This window comes from Halichoerus grypus, chromosome 15, assembly GCF_964656455.1.
Source record: "Halichoerus grypus chromosome 15, mHalGry1.hap1.1, whole genome shotgun sequence".
Lineage (NCBI taxonomy): Eukaryota > Metazoa > Chordata > Mammalia > Carnivora > Phocidae > Halichoerus > Halichoerus grypus.
The window spans coordinates 56,473,723-56,499,326 of record NC_135726.1 but is presented as its reverse complement, the minus strand read 5'-3'; the positions used below and the strand labels follow the sequence as shown (position 1 = coordinate 56,499,326).

At 43.6% G+C, this 25,604-nt stretch overlaps 2 long non-coding RNA genes across 4 annotated transcripts; both read right to left on the bottom strand.

Annotated features, from left to right (window-relative positions):
• Positions 1–7,824: 7,824 nt before the first annotated feature.
• On the bottom strand, positions 7,825–25,553 carry LOC118548109 (uncharacterized). 2 transcript variants are annotated; one of them, XR_004923474.2, is made up of 4 exons: positions 25,487–25,553; positions 14,237–14,431; positions 14,012–14,129; positions 7,825–8,131 (listed from the first exon to the last, which is right to left on the bottom strand). It is a non-coding gene; the product is annotated as an uncharacterized LOC118548109 (long non-coding RNA). The 2 variants fall into 2 exon arrangements; XR_013444343.1 differs by lacking the exons at positions 7,825–8,131; positions 14,012–14,129; positions 14,237–14,431 and adding an exon at positions 20,128–20,328.
• LOC118548110 (uncharacterized) lies at positions 23,230–25,477 on the bottom strand. 2 transcript variants are annotated; one of them, XR_004923475.2, is made up of 3 exons: positions 25,211–25,477; positions 24,003–24,078; positions 23,230–23,434 (listed from the first exon to the last, which is right to left on the bottom strand). It is a non-coding gene; the product is annotated as an uncharacterized LOC118548110 (long non-coding RNA). The 2 variants fall into 2 exon arrangements; XR_013444344.1 differs by having other exon boundaries at positions 25,285–25,477.
• Positions 25,554–25,604: the final 51 nt, after the last annotated feature.

Below are 25,604 nucleotides of genomic sequence, written 5' to 3'. Positions count from 1 at the left end.
ATAATTGAAAAATAAAATAAAAAACAATGTGACAAGATGTGTTTCTTTTTTCAAAGCTGAATATTATTCTAGTGAATGTATAGGCTACATTTTCTTTATCCATTCATGAACATTTATGTTGCTTTCATTTATTATTGGCTTTTCTGAATGATGCTGCTGTGAATCTGCTTGTGCAAATACCTCTTGCAGATCCTGCTTTGAATTATTTTGGTTATATACTGTTAAGTGGGATGGCTGATCATATGATAATATGATTTCAAAGTTTTGAGGAATGTCCATTCTGTTTTCCATTGTGATTGCTCCATTTGCATTTCCTCTAGCAGTGTATAAGGGGTCCAGTCTCTCCTCATCCTTTCCAACATGTGTAGATTTTTTTGTTCTTGTTTAATAGTGGGATCTGAACAGGTGTGAGATGATGACTCACCATTGATATGTATTTCTCTAATGAATAGTGTTTTTGAACATCTTTCATATGCCTTGCCCATTTCTATATCTTTCTTGGATTCTGACCATTGAAAACTTTGTCCAGTTCTTAATCATGCTAGTTGCTGTTTGGTTGTCATTGTAAAAGTTCTTTCTCTATTCTAGATGTTAAATCCTTATGCTCGAGAAGCTCGGCAAAAAATTTCCTTGCATTTTTCAGGTTGCCTTTTCACTCCACTGAATGTTTCCTTAGAATTACTTTCTCTAGGTGGGGCATCTGGGTGACTCAGTGAGTTAAGTGTCTGATTTAGGCTCAGGTCATGATCTCAGGGTCCTGGGATGGAGCCCGGAGTCCAGCTCTGCACTTAGCGGGGATTCTGCTCTTTCTTCTCCCTCTCCCTCTGTCCCTTCCCTGCTCATGTGCTTGTGCACTGAAGACAGCCCCTTTTTCCCTCTCTTCCTCTTCTGGAACCCCTATGATACAAATGTTATGATTTATAGAGTTGCTGAGTTCCCTAAGTCTATATTCATGATCTAATATTTTTCATTCCCTGTTCTTTTCAGCCTCATTATTTTCCATAATTGTATCTTCTATATCACTTATTGTATATCATTTATTCATTCCTCTGCTTCTTCCATCCTATGGGCATTACATCCATTTGGTTTTACATCTTGGTTATAGTATTTTTTATTTCGGCCTGACTAGTCTCTAGGTATTTTATCTCTGCAGTAAGGGTCTCTCTGGTTTCTTCTGTGCTTTTCTCAAGCCCAGCTAGTATCTTTACAATTGTTTTAAATTCTGGTTCAGGCATATTACTTATATCTACTTTGATTAGCTCCCTGGCCGTGACCTCTTCTTGTTGTTTCTTTTTTTTTTTTTTTTAAAGATCTTATCCATTTATTTGACAGAGAGAGACAGAGCGAGAGAGGGAACACAAGCGGGGGAGCGGGAGAGGGAGAAGCAGGCTTCCCACTGAGCAGGGAACCTGATGTGGGGCTCGATCCCAGAACCCTGGGATCATGACCCGACCCGAAGGCAGACGCACAACGACTGAGCCACCCAGGCGCCCCTCTTCTTGTTGTTTCTTTTGGGATGAATTCCTCTGTCTTGGCATTTTGTCTAGGTCTGTCTTTTGTGTGTTAGAAAAGCCTGTGCCTGGTCCTATTTCCACTAAAGTCGAAGCTTTGCAGCACTCCATGATCAGTAGACCTGGTGCTTGTGGGGTTTGTGCTGGTGTTCTAGGGGAGGGGGGCTGTTGCTGCTCTGGCGGCCTATCACACTGGCCCTATTTAAAAAAGGCACCTGCAGAGGGCACGGCACTGTGTGCACTGTGCCCCTTGTTGAAGTCTGTCCCTGCTGATGGGAGGGATGAAAAATGGCATTGGCCCACTCTCTTCCCCACGAGGGGAGTTTGCACCTGCCACTGTTTAGGAAGCCCACATAAAGGAGCAAATAATCTCCCCTCTGTGTCCAAGGCTTCCATCAGATCCCTGCCTTCACCCCATCTCTGTCCATGCTGTCTGCCTGCAGGGCAGCATGGAGCAGTACTCCTGTGTTTTATCTGTGGCACTCGGCTGGGTTTCAAAAGGAGAGGTTGACATAGTCTTTGAGACTTTAAGTCTAAAAAATTCCCCTACCCTCGGACACTCTAATAATCAACTTCCCTTCTTCCTCTTTGTATATGATAGGGAAAGGAATACCCTTGGAGCACTCACCCAAAAACATGGGGACCATTTCCCCATAGGGTATGATAGCCATCAACTGGACCCTGTGGCTTGGCAATGTCCCCCTGGCTTCAGAGCCATTCCTGCCACTGCCCCTTAGTTAAGACCACCGAAAAAATAGTCATGGGGTCCCCTTTAACAATGTTGTGCTGTCAAACTCCAGGAAATAGACTCTCGGATCATGTGACACATGTAAAAAAGGGCCAAATCCTGACTGGACCTGCACAACATCTGGTGATCTGAAGGCAAAGATTTCCCAGAATTGAAACAGATAACATCTGGGGACACAGCTTCCCCAAGATTTCCAGACCAGGCTGGATACCTTTTCTCACTGTTGCTTCTTTTATCTCTTTTTTTTTTTTTGGAAAGAAAATGCCTTTTATCTGCACTTCCCGATCTCTTGCAAAATCTCCTGAAACCTCTTTTGGTTATGACCTTTTCAGAAACAGTCACATTATAATCCCGTCCACATTTCTGAAGGTTTAGAAGTTGCAGACTTCACACAGTTTTTCTTTCCCAAACTATTACCAACCCTGGGTTTTTATCCAAATGCATGGTTTCTGAATTTAATACTTTTTAGAGTATTGTGGATAACACACATGGTTCTCAATGGTTATTTTGAGATCACATTTTTCAATATCTTTGAAGTTTTGCTCTTCCTGCAAAAATTTCATTAACTATCGCTTCATGTTACACATGCATGCTAAGTTCCAAAATATGCTACGTTACTTCATTCAGTGCCCTCCCATAGTATGACACAAGTTTGCCTCCTAGTCAATTTAAGAGGTGAATTCCAGGAGGCATATTGGTTTTGCCTTCACAGAGAGAAACATTTCTTCCCTTAGTCCAGATAAGTGACAGTGAGTATTTTCAGTTAGCTACTTTCAGACTTAGGGTCTTGGTTTAGAACCAACATACAGTTTGGAGTTCTCATGTTACTTTTCATTTGTACTTGTTGTCTATCAATCTTTTGCAGGAAGGATGTGTCCAATAAGGTGATGCTGGCTCAAAACTCACAATCTTGGGCACCTGGGTGGCTCAGTTGGTTAAGCAACTGCCTTCAGCTCAGGTCATAATCCCGGAGTCCCTGGATCGAGTCCCGCATGGGGCTCCCTGCTCGGCAGGGAGCCTGCTTCTCCCTCTGACCCTTCCCCCTCTCATGTGCTTTCTCTCTCTCTCAAATAAATAAATAAAATCTTTAAAAAGAAAAAAACCTCACAATCTTGAGAAGATATAAAGTTCATGTAGGAAGTACCTGAGAGTTTTTCCCTTCTAACCCTCCCTGTCACTCAAATGTAGCTTAGGCGGCTTTGAACTGCTACGCACTTTCCCTCTGACATGAGGCATGACAAACAGGCACGGTCCCTCCTGGTATTGAGAGAAAAAACCACTAAACTGAATATAAAGAACTTGAGTGTTGATCAGTGATGCTTTCGACAGAAGATCTTGATCAAAAGGGTGGAATGTGAAACTTAGTAATGGGAAACCTCACTGAAATGGAGTCAGGAGGTTTTGATGCCCTCCCAGTCATAGTCAGTTGCAGACCCATTAATAAGAGATGGACTTGGGGCTCCTGGCTGGCTCAGGCAGTGTGGCGTGCGACTCTTCATCTCAGGGTTATAAGCTTGAACTCCACATTTGGTGAAGAGATTGCTTAATATAAAACCTTTTTTTTTTTTAAGATTTTATTTATTTATTTGACAGAGAGAGACACAGCGAGAGAGGGAACACAAGCAGAGGGGAGCAGGAGAGGGAGAGGCAGGCTTCCCGCTGAGCAGAGAGCCCGATGTGGGGCTCGATCCCAGGACCCTTGTATCACAACCGGAGCCAAAGGCAGATGCTTAACGACTGAGCACCCAGGCGCCCCTTAAAATAAAATCTTAAGAAAAAATAAGAGATGGACTTGGCCTTACATGGACTAAACCTTGCACCTGGATATTACTGTGCTACTCCAGCCAGGAGACACTTTTCTCATCACCCTGGGCAAAAGATCCAATGAGAAGCTACCACACGTTGAACTCCAGGTTACTCCAAAGGACTTAGAGTTCATCACAACTTCCCAACATACACTTTTTATCCTTTTTAAAATAAATTGTGCTTCTTTGTTCCCCAGGGGTGTCTACCGTTTTACTGCAAGTTGTTTTTCCCGGATTGCAATTCTTCTTTATTCCTGAATAAACCTATCTTTTGCGGGTAAAATAATTAGCACTGTCTATTTTTAAGCTTAGCATTACCAACACTTGTCTCTCAAGTATTGGCTTTTAAGCGTGGAGAAGCTGAACTTGGCTTTGAGTAACAAGACATTACTACCTTCTCTACCCTTCTGTAAACTTCAAAGGAGCAGCAAAGAACGTGATGTTTCACGGTAGCGATTGGTGGTCTTCACTGGGAACCAAGAGAATTTATGTTGGGACAAGATGGTGGGTATATGCAGTTTGGGTGGGCTGGGTCAGTTTTTGCTAGCTTAGTGATGCTGATTCTGGGTCCATGTGGTACTAAATCAGGATTAGCTGGGAACTTCAATGATGCCAACTCATGAGCCCCACTCCAAACCTGAAGCATCACAGTTTCTTCAGGGGAGGTCTGGAACACGTAATGATTTCCAAGCACATTAAAGCCCGAGAAGCCTTAGTTAAGTGGCTCTAAGCCCAGGCTGTCCAGTAGAATAATATGTGAAGTTTCAGATTTTATTCTGGTGCCCTCCAGCAGATTCTGTCAATAGTTGTCAGTGAGAACAACAGGGTTGGGTGAATTATGTGTTCCAGGTGATTCGAAGTGAGGCCATGGTTAAGCATGAAGGCCCCTCCGTAACTTATTAGAGTTGAGCGCTGGCTGTGGCCCGAGGGGAGCTAACAGGGTCTCCCCTCCATGAGTCCGGGAGGGTCAGGTCCACGAAGCACAGAGTTCCTATGCTGTAGTAGAATGTGTGGGTGTCCGTTGGAGGGGAGGCTCCCTGACAACCGGGAAGGAGAAACTGAGGGATTGGTCTTCTTGTAGGAGTTCATAGTCTTTGAATAGCTCCTCACACCAAAAGAGTAGGAAGTAGAACCTTTTTTTGTATTTCAATGTCCTGCCTGTAGAGGAGGAGGTAACAGGTGAAGAGAGTCTTTGTTAAGCGCAAATGCTTGTGATTGATCCAGCTGTGATTTCACCACAAGTGTCTCCTGAGAAGGAAAACTAGAGCACAAGGAGGAAGAGGATGAAATGGCCTGTTCTGAGGTAAGCCTTGCATCCCTGGTTAGAGGCTGTGTTATCTTTTCCTCCTGAAATGCCATGCATTTAAAAATTGCAAAGGTTTATTTCTCTAGTTCTGATATTCCTGTCTTATGAGTGTTTTCGTAAGAAAACTTTTAAAATCTTTTAAGAGGGCACCTGGGTGGCTCAGTCGGTTGAGCGGCTGCCTTCAGCTCAGGTCATGATCCCGGGGTCCTGGGATCGAGTTCTGCATCGGGATCCCTGCTCAGTGGGGAGTCTGCTTCTCCCTCTGCCCCCTCCCCTAGCTTGTGATTTCTTTCTCACACTCACTCTCTCTCTCTCTCAAATAAATAAATAAAATCTTTTAAAAAAATCAAACACATTAGTTTATTTTTTAAAAAATCTTTTAAGAAATAATACTGGGGGCACTTGGGTGGCTCAGTGGGTTAAGCGTCTGCCTTTGGCTCAGGTTATGATCTCAAGGTCTTGGAATAGAGCCCTTCTCCCTCACCCTCTTCCTCCCCCCACTCATGTACTCTCTCTCTCTCTCTCTCAAATAAATAAAATATTCTTTAAAAATGATACTGAAGGTTAGCTCTTTAGAATACTTCTTTGCTATATTCCAGAGACTTCTCTACATTTTCTCCAACCTAGCTTCCAAATAGGCATGAACAGTTGTCACTTTGAATTACTGTCCTGAAACTTTGAGAAATGTTCTCTCTTTCTTTTAAGATTTTATTTATTTGACACAGAGAGAGAGAGAACAAGCAGGGAGAGCAGCAGCAGAAGTAGGCCCCCCACTGAGCAGGAGCCTAGATAAATTCTAGGTCAGAGATCTTAGGTTAAAATCTAGTTTCTTACATTTACTGGAAGTGTAACAAAATCTTTTCTTTTCTCTCTCTTTTTTTAAGATTTTTATTTTTTATTTATTTGACAGAGAGAGAGACACAGCGAGAGAAGGAACACAAGCAGGGGGAGTGGGAGAAGGAGAAGCAGGCTTCCCACTGAGCAGGGAGCCTGATGCGGGGCTCGATCCCAGGACCCCGGGATCATGACCTGAGCGGAAGGCAGACGCTTAACAACTGAGCCACCCAGGCGCCCCAAAATATTTTCAAAAAAGAGGAAGAATAATATGTTTGGTTTCTAGATTAATTTTCTGTTTTTTATTTTATGCGTGTGTGTTAATCTATAAAAACTGTTAGAATCTAGTAACTACTAATGCTCAGAAAGTATTGTTGCCTTTCTTGCTTTTATAGTAGAAGCTGTAATAAACCCATTGATTTCCCATACTCTGAAAATTCTTTTCCTTGGAGTCCTACCTCTTCGTTATTCAAAAGTGTATCCTTTCATCCTTAGGCAAATACCTTGTTATAAATGAGACTCAGTTCCCATCCTAACTCCTGAATCAGAGCCTGCATTTTAACAAGATCTCCAAATCACTGCTGTGAAATTCTAATGTGAATAAGATATATTTTTGGGCGCCTGGGTGGCTCAGTTAGTTAAGCGACTGCCTTCAGCTCCGGTCATGATCCTGGAGTCCCTGGATCGAGTCCCGCATCGGGCTCCCTGCTCAGCAGGGAGTCTGCTTCTCCCTCTGACCCTCCCGACCCTCCCCCCTCTCGTGTGCTCTCTCTCTCAGTCTCTCTCTCTCAAATAAATAAATAAAATCTTTAAAAAAAAATAAGATATATTTTTAACCCAATCAAACTTTTCATTTAAGAAATATACACAACTTATACTGTATGATATAAATACAGTACTCAAACATGTGTATGCCTCTATTGAAACCTTCAGTTTCAACTTATCTTGGAGAAATACAGAGGATTTATAGTGGTTCTGTGGATCATATGCCACCTTGTTACCTAAAATTTAGAGAATAAATAGAAGTATATTACTGTGTTAAAAATTATCTTACTGGATAAAGCAGGACACTCACCTCAGCCAGAACCATTTGTCCTAACTCCTTCTTTTCACCTTGGGTAAAATTATGAACTCTGTCAATGGCCACTGGGTCACTGTGGTATTTATTGCAGGGACTGCTGACATTCAGGGATGTGGCCATAGAATTCTCCCAGGAGGAGTGGGGATGCCTGAACCACACTCAGCGGGAATTGTACAGGGATGTGATGTTAGAGAACTACGGACACCTCCTCTTCCTGGGTGAGGATAAGGTCCTGTAACTGAACTAACATGAGTTCCCTCCATGGTGAGTTACAGGTAGAAGCTACACAATATGGAGGTCTCACTCAGTGGAAACTGTATTTGCAGCATATAAGGAGATCAAGGGAATAACTTCCAAAGCTGTGACTCCAAGAGCAGGGGTGAGTGGCTTCCTTTTATTTAGGGTTAGGATGAATATCTGAAAGGGGAGTTTTATCATCATACGTAGTGTTGGGTATAAGGTAGGCAGACAAGCACATGTGTACTTAGGAAACAAGCCTAAACATGTATCCCATGTTGTATTAATCAAACCCGTGCTCCTTCTTGGGTGGAAATTTTATTATAATGAACTACAGGTAAGTGTCTGACACTTCACGGTCCACCTCTTAGGTGTGACTCTATCCAGGAAGCTCAAACTGCTCTATGTTGGCCAGAGCTTTTGTCGTGTCCTAAAGATAAGATTAGCATTCCTTAAATAAGAGGGAGGGTCAGTGGGGGTCTTACTGGTGACAGTTTTAGCCTCATTAACTTCATGGGGCATGGTTCCAAATCCACACTCAGGGTTTTGTTCCTTCCTTGAAGAATGTCTCTTGGAAGATTCTTTTTTGCATGAGTAGAATTCAGATCCCTGCAGTAAGAGAAAGAAGTAGGGATTTGTAGGTGTTGAGATAAAACTCTTCATGATGCTTCATCTTCAGTTTTAGCTACCCCTTCCTTAAGGTACCATCATCATTTACTGTAGATGAGTGATAATTCTAAATATTGAGTGACATTAAATGGTATTGCCCACATCTTGAATTCTAATTTCAATTCCTTGTGATTGTATCAGTAATACTTGGCTTAAGATCTGAAAGTTGGAAATCTCTCCTTTGTGTTCTAAAGGAGCTGTTGTGCAACAATGTTTGGGAAATCATTTTCTAGAATACTACAATGTCCTCTTTACTGAGTGCAAAACTGGATTGAAAATTAGAATCTCCAGCAATACTCATATTCTTTTTTTTTTTTTTTTTTTTAATAAACAGGTCTTGTTGTGTCAAAGCCAGACCTGGTCACCTTTTTGGAGCAAAAGAAGGAGCTCTGGGATGTGAAGAGAAAGGAGAGCATAGCCACACACCCAGGTAGGTGGAAATGAATGAAGCAGATAATGGAGGTGAGGCCCAACGTTCAAGGAGAAAGCCAGACAGACCTTTAAGTGTGATTTGCTCTCTTTGAATGGAAATAAGTTTGAGAAGCCTAGGTTTATTTCTTTTGCTGTCACAGAGGGACATCTGCTATCCAACATTATCAAGCTCTTACATACTCTAAGGATCCTCCTTCAGCTCCAGTGATGGTCCATCACATCCACAGGGAGGGCCCAGGGCCTCCCCTTGGTCTGTGAGGGCCACAGAGATCTCAGTGCTTTTCCCTTGTTCTTGGGGCCCCAGGGAAATCTGTGCATATTTTCTGAGGATCTGTATGAGAAGCTGTTTCTATTTATGCCTCATGTCCAAAGTGTGTGAGGGGAATGCTAGGCATATTGGGGTTTTTTGCAGAAATGCCAGGAACACTGGATATAGACATCACATGTTTTCTCTTTTTGATTTCCAATCTTTGGGAGACTTAAAGCTTAATCATACAAAATTGAGACACATTGTTTTCATCCAAAAACAAACCACCTCCCTAAAATGAGAAATTCTAATGCTTCATTTCACTTCCAAATGTCCTTTTTATTGGGGCACCTGGGTGGCTCAGTCACTTAAGTGTCTGCCTTTGGCTCAGGTCATGATCCCAGGGTCCTAGGATCGAGTCCCACGTCAGGCTCCCTGCTGGGGGGGGGGCGGGGTGGCTGCTTCTCCCTCTGCCTCTGTCTCTCATGAATAAATAAATAAAATCTTTTTTTAAAAGTCCTTTTTATTTATACACAGTATCATTAGAAATTTTGTTTATACGCTCCAGTCCACAATGATAAAAGAATTAATCCATTTACCTCATGAATTCTGAAATAAATTAAGGACATAAAGGAGGTTAAAACATTGCCCACCATTATAGTACAGTCTCACCTGTTACCTTATTTCTGAATAACTTGTGTCACTTTATAATTCTGTGTTGTTTAGTACAAAGAGAACCGAGACTGTGTCCCGTATGTTTTTACTTTTTGATTGGATCTATGTCAAACTTAGGTGACCTTTTAGATTGAAAAGTTTTGATAGGAAATTCTTGAATGTGTACATATTATGTAAGAAGTAATAGTAGGTATCTGTATTTATTAAAATATTTAGCTCACAAATTTAAATTTATTTTAGTAAAAAAGTTACTAGGTTTTTCATTCATGTCCCTCAACATGTAACTGAGTCTTGGTATAACTTAATCCCAAATATTTATTTTATTTAATGCTCAGCATTTTTACAACTTTCATTTCTTCCTTTATTTACAAATGAAGAGGTTTGTTTGTTTGTGGGTTTGTTGTTGTTTTTTTTATCCTTCTACAGGGTGGCTTAAAGCCCTTATTATTGTGTTAAGAATGGGAACACTAAATTAATACCATAATAATTTCTCCAGCGTCTTTTAAATGCTTAGTCAAAAACTGTTATTTCAAACTGTTGCCTTTACTGTGAAATGTTCCTGCCCTACAATACAGACTCATGATTTGAAAAGTTTGCTATGATTTCACAGTCATGGTTAAGACTTCTAGTTATATGGAAGAAATCTTTTTTAATAGTACATCTATGTTGTATTCAGAATTTAGATGATGAATTTTCTCTTGTTTTTCCATTTACAACTCTGTATCTCCAATTTTTGGTAGGATCCATGATATTAGTCAATCGTGTTTTAGATTTTTACAAATATATTATGATTTTGGATCAAAATTTTCTTTTTTTTTTAAGATTTTATTTATTTATTTGACACAGAGACACAGCGAGAGAGGGAACACAAGCAGGGGAGTGGGAGAGGGAGAAGCAGGGGGAGTGGGAGAGGGAGAAGCAGGCTTCCCGCTGAGCAGGGAGCCCGATGCGGGGCTCGATCCCAGGACCCTGGGATCATGACCTGAGCCGAAGGCAGACGCTTAATGAGTGAGCCACCCAGGTGCCCCTTGGATCAAAATTTTCAACTCACTATTTTTAAAGAGATCTGGTGTTTAATTCAAGTGTATATCCCAGCCATGTGTCTATTGCAAACAGAATTCTCTGTCATTATATCACGCCGACTCTGCTCATAACTTCTTTATTTCTATTCTTGGTTAATGGTCAATCATTACTTTATCCTGAATAGTCATGAAAATTAAATCTATTTCATCATCTATTTATTCTCTTTTCGTATTTTTTTTTTTAATTCTAATTGTGGTTAAAAAAATGGCATAAAAGGGGCGCTTGGGTGGCTCAGTCGTTAAGCATCTGCCTTCGGCTCAGGTCATGATCCCAGGGTCCTGGAATCAAGCCCCACATTGGGCTCCCTGCTCCGCAGGAAGCCTGCTTCTCTCTCTCCCACTTCCCCTGCTTGTGTTCCCTCTCTAGCTGTGTCTCTCTCTGTCAAATAAATAAAATCTTAAAAAAAAAAAAAAAAAGGCATAAAATTTACCATCAAAGTATTGTGGACTGAACATTTCGAATTATTGTGTGAACAGTAATTACTTCACCTTTCAGATTACTGGGCAAACAAGTTCTGTTACTTTCTCTTCTTGCAAAAGTAAAACTTAATACCTGTTAAACAACCACTTTCTCATTTCCCTCTACGCTAAGTCCCTGGCAGGTACCGTTTTAATTTTTTATGAGTTTCAGTACCTTAGATTACTCACACAAGTGGATTCCTACAGAATCTGTCTCTTTGTGACTCATTTGTTTCACTTGACATGATGTCCTCAAGGTTTATCCAAGTTGATTATGTCACAATATCTGTATCTTTCTCAAGGCTCGAAAATGTTTCATGATATGTATATGCTACATGTTTTCTTTATGCCTTTAACTATGCCTAGGTATTTAAGTTGATTGTACCTATTTTGGGCTCTTGTGTGTAAAGCTGAAATGGATATAAATGTGCAAATATTAATTGAATTCTTTTCTAACTTTTTAAATTTTTTTTAAAGATCTTATTTATTTGTCAGAGAAAGAGAGAGAGAGAGCACAAGCAGGGGGAGCGCCAGAGGGAGAAGCAGGCTTCCCGCTGAGCAAGGAGCCTGATGCGGGGCTCGATCCCAGGACCCTGAGATCACGACCTGAGCCGGAGGCAGACAGATGCTTAACCAACTGAGCCACGCAGGCGCCCCAAGCCATCTTATTTCGTAAAAAAAAAAAAAAAAAAAAAAAAGCTTTTCTCACTTGTGGGATTTCTGTGTGTATCAAAGAAATTGCATGATTAAAACAGAGGTAAATGGTTGAAAGAATGATAAACTCAATGTCGGAATCCTGAGTTCTGCCAGTGGGAAGATTTCTAGATGTCAGGCTTCAGGCCTCTTCAGATGGAGTCCAGGCAGCGGCAATCTGACAGATTTTCCTGGTCTGCCGTGGGAATATCTCTCTGAGCTTTCTGAGTGGTCCACAGAGCAAGAGGCAAGAAGATTGTGTAAATATGGGCCATTTGGGCAGTTTCTCTGAAGTTTACGTGGAGTCAACTAGCTTCAGTTTGCAGGAACAAAGGGAAGTTTTGGTCCTCAGTGAATCCAAGTCAAGGGAATGGGATAAAATTGGAAAACTTAGTTTGCAGAGTCATAGCCAGATACTAGAGGAAACCAGAAGAATTCAGGATCTAGCCAGTTTTATAGGCAAACAACATCACAATTGGAATCTAAGATCCATAAAAGTTTGTTACGAATATAGAATTTTTCTCTCTAAAATTAACCTCCTCTTTAACAAACATAGTGAATCGAGACTATTTGTTTGTAAAATAAGCCTAGTTTTATTTTTTTATTTTTTTTAAAGATTTTATTTATTTATTTATTTTTTTAAAAGATTTTATTTATTTATTTGACAGAGATAGATACAGCGAGAGAGGGAACACAAGCAGGGGGAGTGGGAGAGGGAGAAGCAGGCTTCCCGCTGAGCAGGGAGCCCGATGTGGGGCTCGATCCCAGGACCCTAGGATCATGACCTGAGCCAAAGGCAGAGGCTTAACGACTGAGCCACCCAGGCGCCCCAAAAAATAAGCCTAGTTTTAACAAGCTTGGCCTAATTATTTATATAAGTGCAGCATGAATAGTGACTGGCTATATAGGGTCTTTGAAATCTGCTTTGCTGGAACTCTTTATAAGGAATTTCAGACTGAACTTTTATTTTTTTTAAGTGTTTTTTGTTTGGTTGATTTGTTTGTTTGTTTTGTTTTTTGTAATCTTTACACCCAGTGTGGGCTCAAACTTATGACCCCAAGGTCAAGAGTCGGATGCTCTTCCAACTGAGCCACCCAGGTGCCCCTCAGAATGAATTTTTAAAGCCTTGTGAGCTTAAGAAGCCAGGCCAAATACTTGCCATCAAATTCACCTGTAATATCTATAGATGTGGGTACTTCTTCTCTTCTTGAGTCCCCAAAGTATCTTCAGGTTCTTATGCCTGCCAGAAAGTGAACTTATTTAATCACCTTGTAAGGCTCTTGAAAACACTGCAAGCAAGGTACCATGCAGATTGTTTCAAGGGGCTTTATTGGTTTCATAAAGTTGACCTTAGTTCCTTAAAGCTATCTGTTCACATCTGAGTCTATAACGCTCTCAAATATGACATTCCTATCAAAGCCTTGGTAGTATAACCAACATTTCCCATGATGATCCATTGCAAGGAGAAGAGATTCTTATTAGCCCATAGGCTGATGGCTTGTTAGAAATGCAGACTCAGATCCCACTCCAGAACTCCTGAATCAGAACTGATTTTTTTTTTCAGAGTTGACATTTTTAATAAGGTCTCCGATTCCCTGTTGTGAAATTGGATTTCACATTAGAATTTTATAAGTTCACTTCTAAACTATCAACATTTCGGGTGCCTGGGTGGTTCAGTCGTTAAGCATCTGCCTTCGGCTCAGGTCATGATCCCGGGGTCCTGGGATCGAGCCCCGCATCGGGCTCCCTGCTCTGCAGGAAGCCTGCTTCTCCCTCTCCCACTCCCCCTGCTTGTGTTCCCTCTCTCACTCTGTCTCTCTCTGTCAAATAAATAGAATCTTTAAAAAATAAATAAATAAATAATAAACTATCAACATTTCCTTCTAATAAATATACACAACTTTTACTGTATGACATAAATACTCTAAAATGTACATGCTTGGGTTGATACCATTATTTTATAATACATGTAGGAGAAACAGTATTTTTATTGTTTTGGGGGGTCATATGCCATCCTCTTACTTCAGAGCTAGAGAATACATTACAGCATATTACTGTGTTGAAAATGATCTTGTTGGATAAAGTAGGGAAAACACCTAAGCCAGAAACAGTTCTCCTAACTTCATCTTCAGTAAATTTGAATCCTACCCATCACCACTTGGTCAATGTGTTACTTATTTCTGGGACTGCTGACCTATAGGGATGTGATGTTAGTGACCTACGGACACCTACTCTTCGTGGGTGAGGATATCTTCCTTCCAGATTTCCCAAACCACACTCAGGGTTTTGTTCCTTCCTTTAAAGAGTATGTCTTCAAAGATTCTTCTTTGCGTGACTGGAATTCAGATCCCTGCAGTAAGGGAAATAAGTAAGGGTTTATAGGTGCAGAGAAAAAAATCTTCACGGTGTTTCATCTTTAGCTTCCCCTTCCTTCCTTAAGGTAACATCATCATTTACCGTAGATTAGTGGTAGTTCTAAAAATGCAGTTGTATAGGGGCCCCTGGGTGGCTCAGTCAGTTAGACGTCTGCCTCTGGCTCAGGTCATGATCCCAGGGTTCTGGGATCGAGTCCTGCATGGGACTCCCTGCTCAGCGAGGAGCCTGCTTCTTCTTCTTCCTCTGCTGCCCCCTACTTGTTCTCTCTCTCTCTCTCTGTAAGATAAAAAAATAAAATCTTTTTTAAAAATGCAGTTGTATAAAATGATACTGCTCCCAACTTAAACTCCATTTCCCGCCCTTTGTTTTTGTTTCTATTATACTCGGAAGTATATGACATTCTCGGAAGTAGAGCTCAAGATCTGAACTTTGGAAATCCCTCCTGTGTATTCTAAAAGGGGCTGTCAGAAAACAGTATTTTGGGAAATAATTTTCTAGAATTCTACAATGTCTTCTCTACCGAGGAGAATACTGGATTGAAAATAAGAGACTCTCCAGCAAAATTCATATTCATTTTTTTTTTAAATAAGTGGGTCTTGGGGCACCTGGGTGGCTCAGTCCGTTATGCATCTGCATTTGGCTTGGGTCGTGATCCTGGGGTCCGGGGATCAAGCCCCACATGGGGCTCCCTGCTCAGTGGAGAGCCTGCTTATCCCTTTCCCCCCTGCTCACACTCTCTCTCATTATCTCTCTCTCTCAAATGAATAAATAAAATCTTTATAAATAAGTAAGTAAGTAAGTCTTGCTATACCTAAGCCAGACCTGGTTGCCTTTTTGGAGTCGAAGAAGGAGGCTGGGATATTAAGAGAAAGGAGATAGTAGCCTTACATCCAGGTCGGTGGGAATGAATGAAGCAGATGACAGAGGTGAGGTCTAGAAGTCAAGGAGGAAGCCAGGCCTTAAAACGTGGTTTGGGAAACTTTGTTGAATGAAAATAATTTTCTGTAAGATTAAGCTCATTTCCCTTGCTATCACACGGCGACAATCCCATCTAACACTCCCCATTCTCCTACATCCTCTAAGGATCCTCTTTCTGCTCCCCTGGTCTTCCATCATATTCACAGTAAGGGCCAAAGAACTTTCCATTGCCTGTGAGGGCCTGCATGATGTATCTGTGTTTCCATTGCTTTTGGGGACCTGGAGAAATCTGTGCATATTTCTGAGGAATTTGTGTGAAGTCATTTTTAAAATTTCATTTTGCCTCATGACAGAAATATGTAAGGGGAGTGGTCAGAACATTACGTTCAGAAAAGTTGTAAACACTGGAGACAGATATCACATATCTTCTACTTTATGATTTCCAATCTTATGGAGGCCTCAAACATCATCTTACAAAATCCCAGTCAGTAATTTTATCCGAGTACAAGGCACCTCCCTAAAATGAGAACATCTAATCCTGTATTTCACTTCAAAATTTCCTTTTTCTTCGGTGCCTGGGTAGCTCATTTGGTTAAGCAGCTACCTTCTGCTCAGGTCATGATTCCAGGGTGCTGGGATCGAGTCCCAGGGAGCCTGCTTCTCCCTCTGCTTGCTGCTCCCCCTGTTTGTGCTCTCTCTCTCAAATAAATAAATAAAATCTTAAAAAAATAATAATAAAACTGCAGTTATATACATGGATCATTTTTTTAAAAAATATAATTCAGAAATTTGGGGGGTTAAAATTTCTCTCATTCTTATTTTACAATTCCATAACAATGCTTCCTTTTGTATGACAGTTTCCACAACATTAATTAATCGTGCTTTTATTTTTTATCTCTGTTCTGTTTGTGGATAACAGTTTTCAACTTAGTACATTTTAAGGCTGTGTAGGGTTTACTTCAAATAGGAATCAGCCATCTGATTGCCCATAAAATTACGTGGGTATTTGTTTTGTATAAATATTACCCATACATTGTTGGTTCATGAATTATCTTGTTTCTTTTCTTGGTTTAGTGGTCAGTGGCTGTTTTATCCTCCCTTGGTGAATTGTTAGAATTAAGGTCATCATCTATTTAAGGATGAATTTATATTCCCTTTGTGAGAGAAATGCCTCTCTAAATTAAAGGTAATGTTTTAAAACTCATAATGTATCAATTTTAGGTTTTATAGTTTACTCTTAATTGTGGTTGTAAACATATGCCATAAAATTTTCCATTTTAACCATTTTATTTATTTTTATTTTTTTAAGATTTTATTTTTGCGAGAGAGAGCGCACGAGTGGGGGGGAGGGGCAGAGGGGAAGCAGGCTCCCTGCTGAGCAGGGAGCCGGATGCAGGACTCTATCCCAGGACCCCAGGATCATGACCTGAGCCAAAAGCAGACGCTTAACCGACTGAGCCACCCAGGTGCCCCCATTTTAACCATTTTAATCTGTAGAGTGAAGTATATTTATGTTGTTGTAAAACCAACCTCTGGAATTTCTCATCTTGCAAAGCAGAAAATCAGTACCTGTTAAACAACCACTTCCGCGTGTTTCTCTATTCTAAGCTCCAGCAACTATACTTTCCTCCTTTTTTTTCTTCCTACCTTCCTCGCCCTCACCTTTCCTTCCTTCCTTCCTTCTCTTTCACTACATTAGGTTAGTCACATAAGTGAAATCAGTGTTTCTTTCTCTGTGACTCATTTACTTCACTTAGCGTAATGTCATAGATACGGGAAACAATGGCAAAAGAAAAAAATTTTAAATTTCCTTACTGCCTACAGCCCATTGACAAATCCTTGAAACAGGTATGATGAAGGAACAGAAGCCTGGCTGAAGACAAAGAATAAGCTGACACCCTGCAAGCTCCCCCCACACCCCACTGAACAGCACTTAACATTCTAAAACTTCATCAGGTAGCATGACCTTCTTCTGGGAGCTCAGCTGCTTTGATGTTAATACTTTGCTAAGGGCCAAAGACAAAGAATAAGCTGAAGACAAAGAATAAGCTGACACCCTGCAAGCTCCCCACTGACTCCACCCCACTGAACAGCACTTAACATTCTAAAACTTCATCAGGTAGCATGACCTTCTTCTGGGAGCTCAGCTGCTTTGATGTTAATACTTTGCTAAGGGCCAAAGACAATCTTACAGTAACATTATCCCAACCTCCCAGGATCCTGTGAGTCTACGTTAACATATAAAAATTCCTTTGGAAACTTCCATTATTTTTACCCCCTAAATATGTTAGCAATCATCCTCCAAGAATATGGCCCACCAATATACATCTGAAGGGTCTCATGATCAAGGCCTTATTTATTATTTTTTTAAGAGAGTGTGCGAAGGGGGGTGAGGAGCAGAGGGAGAGGAAGAGAGAGAATCTCAAGCCGACTCCGCAATCAGCATGGAGCCTGACTTGGAACTTGATCTCTTGACCCTGAAATCAAGAGTGTGATGCTTATCTGACTGAGCCACCCAGGCACCGCATTACTAAGGTTTTATTAGACAGTAACAAATGACCTTTTCCTAACTACAGCTAGACCCCTGAAGGTCCCAGAAACCTTGTTTCCATAATACCTTGGGGGCTGGTGCTGTCCCAAACCCCATCCCGACTTGAAAGCATAGAATCTATGCTTTAAGAATAGCATAAGAATCTATGCTAATCTAAGCGCAGCTCTATCTGCCCATGGGTCCTGTTCCGTGCTTTAATAAAACCTTTTTTGCACCAAAGACATCTCAAGAATTCTTTCTTGGCCATCGGCTCTGAACTTCAACATTTCTATGTCATCATCACATTTTAACCATGTTGTATCATGTGACAAGATCTGTTTCTTTTTTCAAAGCTGAATATTATCCCAGCAATTTGGAGACCATCTTTGAGATGTTACTCCACTGACCACCACTCATCTGTTTGCTGTTGGCCAGGGCGCAGGGAGGGGTGCAAGAGCCCGTGGCTCCTGGGGTCCCAAACGGACCAGGTTTGGCCACTCACTGCTGACAAAATCCAAGGCAGAAAGACACATGGCGGGGAGACGAGAGAGGAAGTTCTTTCAGGGAGGCCCACACCGGGAAGACAGCCAGGTGATGTCCCAAAGACTGTCTCCAAAGTGCTGGAAATATTTCCAGGTTTATATAAAAAAAATGGGGCCGAACTAGGTCTGGGACCACTGGAGCCAGGTGTTCTTGCACACTTGGGTCCTGGTTACAAAATGATTATGGCAGTCAATGGAATATGATGTGGGAAACAAAGGTAGAAGAAAAATTACTAAATTTCCTTACTACCTACAGCCCACTGACGAGTCCATGAAATAGAGTGACATTTCCCTAGGGACTCAACTGCCTCAACGTTGACACTTTGCTGAGGGCAAAAGGCAATCCTAGCCCAACCCCACCCCAGGATTCTGTTAAGTCTGCTTTAACATATAAAAATTCTTTTGGAGACCTCCTTTATCTCTAAACCCCCAAGACACATGTTGGCAATCATCCCCCAAGCATATAACCCACCGATATACCCAAGCGTCTCCTGATAAGGTTTTATTAGATGGTAATAAGTGACCTTTTCCCAACAATAGCTAGCCCCCTGAAAGTCCTGAAAACCTTGCTTCCAAAATTCCTTAGGGACTTACACTATCCCCAGCCCCCTCCCAACTTGAAAGTATATAATGGGCCACTCCTCATGACCCCAGTGCAGCCCTTTCTGCCCACAGGTCCTGTCCCCGTGCTTTAATAAAACCACCTTTTTGCACCAAAGATGGGTCAAGAAATCTTGGCCATTGGCTTTGAACCCTAATGTTATTTCCTACATCATAATAAACACATTCCTTGGGCGCCTGAGTGGCTCAGTTGGTTAAGCGACTGCCTTGGGCTCAGGTCATGATTCTGGAGTCCCAGGATCAAGTCCCGCATCCCCCTCCCTGCTCAGCGGAGAGTCTGCTTCTCCCTCTGACCCTCCCCCGTCTCATGCTCTCTCTCTCTCATTCTCTCTCTCAAATAAATAAATAAAATCTTTAAAAAAAATTAGAATGAAAAATTATTTAAAAAAATAAACACATTCCTTCACGTGCCGTAGTTGGGTGTGTGCGTGTGTGATGTGGAAATGGCATTTGGAGCCAATGGAGATGAAGTTTCCAAAGTGATTTTTATATGTTAAAGGAGAATTACAGGATCCTGGAGGTTGGGCTAAATGGTGGTTTATTAAAGCACTGGAACAAGACCCATGGGCAGAAAAAGCTGCTACCCGGGGTTGTGAGGGGTGGCTGATTATATACTATGGGGTTGGGGAGGTAAGGAATAAGGGAGGTTTCAAAAGGATTTTCATATGTTAAAGACGACTCACAGGATATTGGAGGCTTGCTATTGTCCAGGTTGTTTTCCCTCTAACAAGGTATTAACACAAAGATAGTTGGGAGATTCCTGGAGGAGCACTACATTTTGCCTGCCTCAAGTATCTGTCAATGGGCTGTAGGTTATAAGGACATTTAATTGTATCTACATTTCCTTCTGGAAACTAGGTTATTGATAGAAATGCTTTGTTCTCGTAGATTGCTAAGACATTCGTAAACTGAGGGAGACTCATGTCTTGCAGGACTGTGATCAAAGTCAGCTATTTGTTTTTCCTTTCCTTAGTGTTTGGACAGCCAGGAGTGCCTGAGGAATGTCACATATGTCCCATGGGGGGGGGGGTTGTGGGGTGTCAGCTTCCCTCATCAACAGCATGTGCTCTTTCCTTTTTCCTGTGAAGGACTTCCCCCGTTTTGAAATTCTAAATCCCTGTGCCCTTATCTTTAAGTCACAGTAGTTTGGTAGCATCAATCACCTGTCTTTGAGCCTCCTATTTTTGAGGTTCCCAAACTTATTTTTTCCCTTGTGAATCTGTCTTATGACAGCTTAATTATTAGATGAGCTAAAGAATTGAGAAGAGACAAAGAAAAACGTTTTCCGCTCCTACACACTCAGTTTGTTGTTGAAAACTGACCTCCGTGCTTCAGACCCAAAATAGAAGGTGAAGACAGAGTTGGGGAGAAAGAGGAACAGCTTTATTGTTTTGTCACCAAAGGAGGCTGCAGCAGGTCGGGGCCTTCAAAACTGCAAGCCCCCCCAGAGGCAGGGGCTGGGGTTTTGTGGGGAAATGCAGGATCTAGCCGGTTTCAGTTTCAACAGGAATTGTTTGTCCTTCCAGCTGTGTTCATCATGTTATCAGGATGGAACCAGATTCCTGAAACAAAAGGCTGAGAAGATCAGCGGGGAGGTTTGCGAAGAGAGAAAAAAGTTCTCACGGCACTTGATGTTTTAATGCAGCAATTTTGGTCTTTGTTAAACTTCTTTAAAAGATTTTATTTATTTGAGAGAGCACGAGCGGGGGGTGGGGCAGAGGGAGAGGGAGAAGCAGACTCCCCCCCCGCCCCAGCAGGGAGCCCGATGCAGGACTCAATCCCAGGACCCTGAGATCCTGACCTGAGCCAAAGGTAGACGCTTAACCGACTAAGCCACCAGCCCCCACAGTTTTTGTTCAACTTCATGCTTTTAATCAGTTTCAATTTTCGTCACCAGGACAAATATAGTAAGACCGTTTCGTATTTGACAGTGAAAAAACACTCAATATTTTCTAGAATGGCTTAAATAAAGAAAAAGGATAACACCAAAATTCAGTGAAAATGTCGAATTAGAATTCACATATATTGCTGATGGGAGTGTAAAAAGGACATTCACTTTGGAGAACTGGAGGTTACTTACGAAAATAAACATTTACCTACGGAAGGGAAGCATTTGCCACCCCAAAATATGTCTCTTTGGCTTAAGGATTATTTTAGGCTGTAACTTTAAAGAAGCAATAGAGAAAGGAAAAACTCTGAAACCCAGTAGGTTTACTTTTTTTTTTTTAAAGATTTTATTTATTTATTTGACAGAGATAGATTGCGAGAGAGGGAACACAAGCAGGGGGAGTGGGAGAGGGAGAAGCAGGCTTCTCGCTGAGCAAGGAGCCCGATGTGGGACTCGATCCCAGAACCCTGGGATCATGACCTGAGCCAAAGGCAGACGCTTAACGACGGAGCCACCCAGGCGCCCCACTTTTATTTTTATTTTTTTTGAAGATTTTATTTATTTATTTGAGAGAGAGCGAGAGAAACAGCACGAGAGGGGAAAGGATCAAGGGAGAAGCAGGCTCCCTGCTGAGCCGGGAGCCCGATGTGGGACTCGATCCCAGGACTCCGGGATCATGACCTGAGCCGAAGGCAGACGCTTAACGACGGAGCCACCCAGGCGCCCCACTTTTATTTTTATTTTTTTGAAGATTTTATTTATTTATTTGAGAGAGAGAGAGAGAAACAGCATGAGAGGGGAAAGGATCAAAGGGAGAAGCAGGCTGGAGCCCGATGTGGGACTCGATCCCAGGACTCCGGGATCATGACCTGAGCCAAAGGCAGTCGCTTAGACTGAGCCACCCAGGCGCCCAGTATGTTTACTTTTGTAAGAGATACTTGCATTTATAAGGGAAAGCTCCATTTGTAAGGCGTCTCCCTCCGTGTAGCAGAAAGAGGGAGAATGTGTCATCCCAGAAACTCTGATCAGTGGAGAAGGCATGGATCTAAATCTGCTCACAACCACAGCCCTGGTCACCGTGCTTTGCCTGGTCACCTCCCCAGATGCTTCCTAATAGCATCACGTGTGGAGTTTCAAAAAGGATCCTCACCGGCGCCCTCTCCCTCAGATTCTGTCCATTGGTGTGGGTGGAAAGGACAGTGTTGTGTTCACTGAGGGCTCCAGGTGATTCTAAGTGAGGCCAGGGTTAAGCACGAGGGCTTCAGGTTATTTTATGAGAATTGACAGCAGGGGCGCCTGGGTGGCTCAGTCGGTTAAGCGTCTGCCTTCAGCTCTGGTCATGATCCCAGGGTCCTGGGATCCAGTCCCACATCGGGCTCCCCCTGCTCCATGGAGAGCCTGCTTCTCCCTCTGCCTCTCTCTCTGTTTCTCATGAATAAATAAAGAAAATCTGAAAAAGAAAAGGGAGAATTGAGAGCTCTGACTCAATTAGAGGAACACGGTCTCTGCTACATGAGTCCGGGAGGGTCAGGTCCTTGGAGCACAGGGTTCCTATTCTGTAGCTGAATTTGTGGGCATCTGTGGGAGGGGAGGCCCCCCAAAAAGCAGAGAAGGAAAAGTCAGGGATTGGTTTCCTTGTAGGAGCTCAGGTTCTGAATAGCTCCTGACACAAAGGACTAGGAATTTGGGGCTTTTTTGCATTTCAAAGTCGTGCCTGTAGGCGAGCAGTTTACAGGTGAAGAGGCTCTGCTGGGGGCTTTAAAGGCAAATGATCCTGTTGCAGCTGTGTGAGTTTTCCACAAATATCACAAGAGGAAGAAATCTAGAGGACGGGGTGAAAGAAGAAATGGCTGGGTGTCAGGTAAGCCTTGTGTCTGAGGCCAGAGGTCATGTCACCTTTTTCTCCTAAAATTCCTTGCTTTTGGAAATTGCAAATGTTGGTTCCTTTACTTCTGTTGTTTCCTGCTTTATGTTTTCAGGTAATTTTTATTTATTTTATTTTATTTTTTTTAAAGATTTTCTATTTATTTATCAGAGAGAGAGAGACAGAGGCAGGCAGAGGGAGAAGCAGGCTCCCCGCCGAGCAAGGAGCCTGATGCGGGACTCGATCCCAGGACCCCGGGATCATGACCCGAGCTGAAGGCAGAGGCTTAACCGACTGAGCCACCCAGGCGTCCCAATTTTTATTTTATTTTTATTTTTATTTTTAAAGATTTTATTTATTTGACAGAGAGAGACACAGCGAGAGAGGGAACACAAGCAGGGGGAGTGGGAGAGGGAGAAGCAGGCTTCCCGCGGAGCAGGGAGCCCGATGCGGGGCTCGATCCCAGGACCCTGGGATCATGACCTGAGCCGAAGGCAGACGCTTAACAACTGAGCCACCCAGGCGCCCTTCAGGTAATTTTTAAACCTTTTCCAGAAATGATACTCAAGGTCAGGTCTTTAGAACACTTCTCCCCTTCTCTCCAACCTGGCTTCCAATAGGCCATCAACAGTTGTCACATTTTGTTTGTTTTCTGGATTTTAAGAATTTATTCAACGTACCCCTCAGAAAACTTAGGCTGAAAATTTTTTTTAAAGATTTTATTTTATTTATTTATTTGAGAGAGAGAGCAAGCGAGGGAGATAGCGCACGAGCAGGGGGTGGAGCAAAGGGAGAGGGAGAAGCAGGTTCCTCGCTGAGCAGGGAGCCCGATGCAGGGCTCGACCCCAGGACCCCGGGATCATGACCTGAGCCGAAGGCAGACGCTTAACGACTGAGCCACCCAGGCGCCCCTAGGCTGAAATTTAAAAAAAAATAACTGAAGCAAACAACTTCACAAAAATACAGATGTTTGAGTAATGTCACTAACGTGGCCTATAAATATGAATTCAGAATCACATTTCCATATTGGCCATAATAGCAGCCATCCCAGTAACAACAAATTCATGAAGAAACTTCACCTGTTCGTGTCGGACTCCCGAGGCAAGGAGGAGGCACAGAGAGAAAGGAGACCACCTTACCCCCCTGGCCGCTCCCCCCCAACCCAAGAGGCCGTAGGGGCAGCCAAAGTAGGACTGAGCCCACTCCTGCTCAGATCTTCAGCTTCGTGATCCCTGGAGGGCTCATCAAAAAGGACTGCTGGGTGCTGCCTCAGTTTCTGATTCGTGGAGATGGGGACCAAGGATTTGCATTTCTGGTAGGTTCCTAATAGGATGCTGTGGGCTCAAAGGTCACCCTTTGAGACCCCCCCCCCCATGCTTGGGGCTGCCTCTCAATGAAGACCTTCATTCCTGTCTTCCTAAGGCCTCCGTCCCTGCCTGTCAAGAGGAAAAGCCATTCCTAACCAGCTCTCTGTCCTGGCTTACCTGAACTTTGTCAGTGGGGGTCCTGTTTTTGACCAGGCAGAATAATAGCCAAAGTGGTAAAAGACTCATTCTGGATCTGAAAACAACATGCATGAAGGAAAATAAAAGCATGGCAGCCCCCAGCCCGGTGCCATCCATAATCCCTGTTCTCAAGCTTTTAATACTGACTCAAAACCCCGGGAGGTTCAAACACTGGGAATTCACTTCTCAGTCCACTGGCAGCTCATGCAGCTATTTCCTGAGTCCCTGGTGACACCCGCAACAGAAAACAGAACGCCAGAGCCCTTGGCCTCCTGGAGAGGCCGAAGGACGGGTGGCCGTCAGCCCTGCTCGAGGGCTTCCTGAGGGAGGAGGCTGCTGCCCGAAGGCTGGACCTGAAGCCCGTGGTGGCCGGAGCTGCCCAGGACGGCCCTGATCCCAGGGGGGCAGGTCTTCGCCAGCCCCCGGAGGTCGTCATGCATTCTAATGGCCCGCGGCACCCGGCACAGGCCATCCTTGGGCAGGCCCCAGGGGAACAGAAATTTTAATAATTGACCAGCAGTGGGGAGGCCGGGGCCTGTACTGCAAACGACACTGAATCGGGAGCTGAGCTTTTTATTCCAGTTTCACTGTTCTTATCTGGCTGTGTGTGATCCTTTCAGTTTCTGAACCTCACTACCTGTCTGTGGAAGGGGTGAAGGGGGCAGGGACTGGTGGATCTCCAAGGTCTTTCCAACTCTGACAATGTTGAATTATATAAAAATGCTATAAAATCCAGTTTCCAGTCAGGAAGAGCAGAGGGGACTGGGCCTGAGGCGCTTGAACCTCGGGGTCTGGCCTGGGGGTGCTGGGATCAGGAAGGGCTTCCTCTTTGCTGTGTGCTTTCCCACTCACAGGGGCAGCCCCTGCCCAGGTTACCGGGCCTCTCTGCCTCCAGGCCTCCCCTCAAGTCCCACCTCCCCACGTTCATGCTGTAAGACCACAGGCACCCGACTGGCCATGTGAAGAACGGACACTGGGCCCAGAGACTCCAGGAGAGGCCCGGAGAGTCACACATCAGTGTGGGCTGTTTGGGGTCCCCCATCCCCACTTCTGTCCTTCCTCCACCACGTCCCAGCTTAGCTCTGAGACACGTGTAAGACATTTGCACATAGGGTGACCGGGACAGCGCTCCCCCCGCCCCTCCGCCTTTCATAAAAAGCATTACATCAAGTTTCAAAATAAAATACAAAGAGCAGAAAGGGCCTGATCTCGGGGCCACCGGTTCTCCCCCGGAGAATGAATCGACACCTCCCACTCGGACCTGCCTGGGAGGTCGCGGGGCCCCTTCCCGGCCCCAGGCCCTTGGGCACGTCCCCCGTGTACGAAGGGGGACAGGGAGGGGACGGGAATAGCATTGTCAACGGCCGGGACCTCCAGTGGCGGAGACCAGGGAGCAGGAGCGCCTGACGGGGGAGCAGGAGGTCTTCGGAGAGGAGCAAGGGGGAAAGTGCCAAACGCCTTACCGAGATCGGGGTCCGGGGAGGCTGGCGCAGCTGCGGGGGTCCGGCCCCGCCCCGCCCCGGCCTCCAGGCGTCCCCCCCCACTACCCCCCCGGCCCGGGCGGGACCGTGAGCCCCCGAG